This window comes from Nomascus leucogenys, chromosome 22a (assembly GCF_006542625.1).
Source record: "Nomascus leucogenys isolate Asia chromosome 22a, Asia_NLE_v1, whole genome shotgun sequence".
NCBI classification, from domain to species: domain Eukaryota; kingdom Metazoa; phylum Chordata; class Mammalia; order Primates; family Hylobatidae; genus Nomascus; species Nomascus leucogenys.
In genome coordinates, this window is record NC_044402.1 from 127,453,438 (window position 1) to 127,459,437 (window position 6,000).

The following is a 6,000-nucleotide window of genomic DNA, read 5'->3' on the forward strand; positions in this document are numbered from 1 at the left end:
AGATTAATGTAAGGTAATTTAGTGCAAAAGACAAATATCAATACCAACACCTAGTTTTAAGTTGGAAAATGTGAAATAAAATCTTATGTAAAATACATCAATACCCAACAATATAATAATAATGTAACATAAAATTACCATGTCATTGGTGGGACACACAATTTACTAAAGTGTAAAAACCATAACATAACTCTTGGAATCTCTATAGAACTACAAAATATAGTTGATGCTTGAACAATGCAGGCATTAGGAGTGGCAACTCCACAAAGTTGAAAATCTGCATATAACTTTAGACTCTCCAAAAACTTAACTTCTAATAGCCTACCATTGACCAGAAACTTTACTGACAATGCAGTAGATTAGCACATATTTTGTATCTGCATTATATACTATATTTTTAAAATAAAATAAGCTAGAGAAAAGTGAATGTCGACCGGGCGCGGTGGCTCATGCCTGTAATCCTAGCACTTTGGAAGGCCAAGGTGGGTGGAACACCTGAGGTCAAGAGTTCTAAATCAGCCTGGCCAACATGACAAAACCCCGTCTCTACTAAAAATACAAAAATTAGCTGGGTGTGGTGGCAGGCACCTATAATCTCAGCTACTCATGAGGCTGAGGCAGGAGAATTGCTTGAACCTGGGGAGGGGGGAAGTTGCAGTGAGCCGAGATCACACCACTTCACTCCAGCCTGGGCTAAAAAGCAAGACTCTGTCTCACAAAAAAAAAAAAAAAGTGAATGTTAGGAGAATCATAAGGAAAAGAAAATATATTTACTACTCATTAAGTGAAAGTGGAGCATCCTAAAGACCTTCATCCTCATCATCTTCAGATTGAATAGGCTGAGGATGGGGAAGAAGAAGAGGGATTCATCTTGCTGTCTCAGTGGTGGCAGAGGCAGAAGAAAATCGTGGATAAATGGATCCATGCAGTTCAAACCCCTGTTGTTCAAGGGCCACCTGTATGCTTAAACACATCCCTGGGGGTTGTAAACCTAATGTTACTGTTGTTTTCATTTTGCAATTTTTCCATTTTGATATAAAAGCAAAAGTAAAGCTAATCCACGTACAATTTATTCTAGGTCAATTGAGAATGGCAGAGGACTCATCCCACCTTTGCCACATGGTGACTTGCCCCACTCCCCCAGGTGACCTTGCTCGTGCATGTGGATATTTGCTCAGATTAACAATGTTTCCCACAAAATTGCTTGTTCTCTTTCATTCTGTCCGTGGTTGGTTGTGGTTTATTTGTTGATGACTGAGAGTATTTAAAAATTGCCAAAACAAAATCCATTTCTTTTCTCCCCAAATAGCCTCATTTTTTCTATTCCCTGTTTCCCCTCCTATTACATTTCCGGGGACTCTAAAACAGAGCTCAAGATGGTTCAGGACCACGGAGAGCGCAAGGAAGGGGAACTACCAAAGCATTTTAGTCATGCAGGTGGGGCAAGAGATGATCCTAAAATTGTTTTTTTGTTGTTGTTTTTTTGAGAGGGAGTCTCGCTTTGTCACCCAGGCTGGAGTGCAGTATCACGATCTCGGCTTACTGCAACCTCCGCCTCCCGGATCCAAGCGATTCTAGCGCCTCAGCCTCCTGAGTAGCTGGGATTACAGGTGTGCACCACCAGGCCCAACTTATTTTTTGTATTTTTAGTAGAGACAGGGTTTTGCCATGTTGGCCAGGCTGGTCTCCAATTCCTGACCTCCAGTGATCCACCCGCCTTGGTCTCCCAAAGTGCTGGGATTACAGGCATGAGCCACCATGCCCAGCCAATCCTGGAACTGTTGCTGGACAATATTTATTTAAAAGACATTATTGTAAAGAGTAACAGTGGAATTCTGGCTCCTTGAAATTTGAGGGGAATGATTTTTCTGGACATTTGGCCAGTGCTTTCTAAACTTCTCCACTGAATTCTATCTAATGACAGATGAGAGGACATTGAAAGTAGGAGTAGCAGTAAGTCACCAGTACAAAATGTCTTTTGAAGTTTGCATTTATTGATTGCTACCACTTATGTAAAGTTTTACAGTTTTGACAGTTATAGGGTGCACCAATCCACCACAGAAGAGAATTAAGTCATGCAGACACAGCAGGGTTTAGAATGGATGAGTAGAGGAGTGTGTGCAGGCTCCAGTCCCCAAAGTCTCTAGGACTGTCCTAGAACATGCAGCTCATCTGTCAATTCTGTCAACTACCCAGGATCCTCTCAAGAATTATCCCCCCACACCCACCTTTTAAATTTCCCCGAGCTAGTTTCATTTGAGTTTTGTCACTTGCAACTGAATGAGCCCTACTAATGCAGATAGATTCCATTGAGAAGGGGAATTCTAGACTAGGAGTACGACAAGGTTACAGGCAAGGAGACAGGAACATAGCTTGGGATTTCCTGGGGCAGTGAGAAAACAAACTTTAAAAAAATTGAATGGTTTCTAAAACGTCAACTTCTCTATATGGCAATGGGGTAGGAGTATAAATTCTTTCAGCTTCTTCTGAGGGCAGTTGAACAAGAAGTATAAAATTTTGAATGATGATAGCATTTGACCTAGCAATTCCACCTCTAGAAATAAATTTTACAGTAGTAATCATAAAAATATATTCACTGAAATGTTATTTTCTCATGGAAAATGTCAAAACAACATACATGTCCATCAATAGAGAACTTGCTAAATGATTTATACTACCTTTACATATTGAAATACTGCATAGCCGTGGAAGATAATTTAGTAGATCTATGTGTCCCGTTATGGAACAGTCCCCATGGGGGGAAAAAAAGTAAGGTGCAGAACTGTATCATAGATGTTCTCTCTCTTTTTTTTTTTTTTTTGGAAAGCACACATATGCTTTTATATACACAGAAAAATTCTAGAATGGCAAACAAGATACCTTTGCAATAGATTTTTTCTGGGAGGGGATTCATTTAAAAAAATTCTCCCATATTGCTTGTTTTGTTTTGTTAAACACATCCATGTATTCCTACTTTGGTTAAGCCATGATAACTAAATATGATTAAAGTACAGAACAATAAAAACCTTAGAGATGTATACGTAAATATCACTTGCTTAGGAATTTCCAGGTAGGTACTATTTTAAGCCCTCTACATATATTATTTCATTCAATCCTTGGAGCAACTCTAGGAGGGAGGTGTTATCCTCTAATTGCAGATGAGGTTGATGAAGCTTAAAGAGTAATGATGACTTGAGTCCATCCTCTGGCTCCAAAGCCCTTGTATTTAACTGTTCTCCCTTTTGCATCCCTGTGCTAAAGTGACCTTGCTATAATATCCACAAGGAAGAATTTCTGTGTAAAAACTAGACTCCCTTGCAGTCTATCAGTGATATCCAATAAAGACTCAATAATGGCTAACAATACAAACCACACACACAAGAAAAACTTCTCCTTTTGTACCAGGTACTTAGATTAGGTGTAGTGGTTTTCTTAAACTGATTGTCAAGGTAAACACCACCTCATACATTTCAGCAGAGAGCAGTGGTTTCTCTCTCCAGCAGTGGGAGCCACTGAATCAGGACAATGCCACACAGTTGGGCTTTCATGTTAGATAGATCACTCTTGTAACCACAAGAGTGGTTGGGGGATGGCATTATAAGAGAGGAGATTGGAGGCAGGGGGGCTATTGTCATGCAGATTTGTCGGATGTCCACCCAGCATTCATTTTTTCCATCTTTCGCCAGGGGTACACTACAATATCACCAGTCATTTCATAGAATGGCAATTAGATTAGGCTTAGGTCTGGACTGCCTTCCTTCACTCAGCTCTGCCACTTGCCATCATTGTAAATGCTGACAACTTGGTGCCTTTCATACTTCAAGTATCCATAAGATAGGGATAGTAATAGTATCACATTGAATTATTGTGGAGTTTTGAACAGATGATACTTGTATTATCAGTGCTCAATAAATATTAGCTGCCCTCCTCCTTATTGTTGTTGTCCTCAACCATTTATTTTAAATGGGATTAGTCACACCACTCCTCATGTACCCCACCCATTAATACCTGACTCCTTTGCAAAACAAAGCTTAGCATATAGTGGTGGGGATTACAAAATTGTTACTGAAATTTCATATGTAAAGAAGGGGCAAGAGTTGGCCAGTTTGACACTTTCTTAACCTATTGTATTTTTCTTAAATATTACAATATCACCAGATATACTTTCTATTTATTTCTTCTCTGAGAGTATGCAATTTGTCTGATTTGTTGCCTACTGTTTTTGGGTGAGTGATAAATACGAGTTCAATAAAGGGGGTGAAGAAAGCATTCCATGAGTGGGACTGTATGAACAACGGAGAAAAGTCATGAAGGAGATGGCATTCCATGTAGACTGGAGTAAAGTGAACATGATGTCTTATCTATAAGACAGATCATACATTTAAAGTATTCAGCAACCTGTAACCAACACAACAGTCATTCCAAGAAGAAGAGAGTATGAGATTTTAGAGGGGAAGAAAAGTATCCTCTTCCTTTGAGAAGCATTCAGAGCATCTAGTATCACACTTGGGATATAGCAGGCATTCGGTACTCAATTAAAGAATAGAATGTGATTAAATAACTTTGAGGGCCCACATGGATGACTTTGAATGCAGATCAAAAGTTTGGACTTATCTTTTCAGTAATGAGGAGCCTTTGGTATGATCAACAGGAGAAGTAACATAAGCAGATCTGAGATATAGAGTAAAATGGAAACCTTGAGCAAAGGGAGGCTAGTTAGGAGTCTGTTTCAATAGACCAAAGGAGATGGAGAGCATGAGGGGCTCAGTTAGTCTTGTGGTGGTGGAAATAAAGAGGAAAAAGCAGGTGCAGAAAAAATTCAGAGGCGGAAACAATGGGCTGTTGAAACAAATTGGATATTTGGGACAATAGCAAGAGAAAAGTCAAAGATAACTCGGATTTTAATCCTGAGCAACTGGTAGGCTAGTGAGACGTCTAATCACTCTCCCCGTCTCCTTCCCCAGAAAGTTAATTACTCACAGAAAAAGCATTAGCCAGAAGTCAGCATGTTTACATCAGTTCCTTAACCCTGCAAGTCCACATTGGTGATGCAGGTGGCCAAGACAGGTGCTGCACACACTGGATTACAGCATGGAAGATGAGCCCAGGGTCATGGAGGCACCCAGCAAGTGGCAAAATATGGGCACCTTGACCTACTGGGTTGCCTACGTGACCAGCTACAGAAGCTGCTCAGTATCAGGAGCTGGAGCTGCTTGCAATCTGGCCACTCAGCAAGAATTTTCAGAGACTGTTTCTATCCCATAGTGGATGCTCCTTCCAACACCATTCTTTTAAAGTGCGCACATCTGATCATTTTCCAAGTATAAATGGCCTGAATTTATTTTCCTTTCTTTACCAAAATCCAACCTAAGTAATTTTTTTCTTTCCATACTCCTTATTCATGATTTCTAATTGTTGGTAACTTTGAGAGCATTGGTCATCTTAATTTCTTACCACTAATGACATGACAAGTTAATTTCTGTAATAAGTACAGCTGAAATTATTCTTCTATCTTCCAACATAATATTTTGTCATGAATACTTTCCTAGAATCTTCCTTCTGGAATCCCGCTTTTTATGTAGTTTGGAGATTCTCTTTTCTAAAATAAAGATTAGCATGTAAGATAATAAAGTTATTATATATTTCATCCAAACTGTAAAAATACATTGAATATTTTACTTCTTAATTCTTCTAGGTAATATAAAAGTATTTTAGACAGTTTTATATTGTATTAATTGAAGCATATCAAAGTTGATTGATTTCTAAAGACTGTGAACTTAACCCACATAAGAGGAGGCAAAAGTAAAGATTAGAACTTGCCATTTCTGTTCCAGTCCATTAATTCTAGCTTAAGCTATTTCTGGTAAGTGTGTACTCTGGAGAAAAAAATGTTATTTGAAGAGTGGCCACTATATTTGTTTCTAGCAAAACTAAAGTTTTAAAATTCCAGTTCCTCAACAAATGGAAGATGGAATTTTCCAGTTCTCCAAAGTATGATTT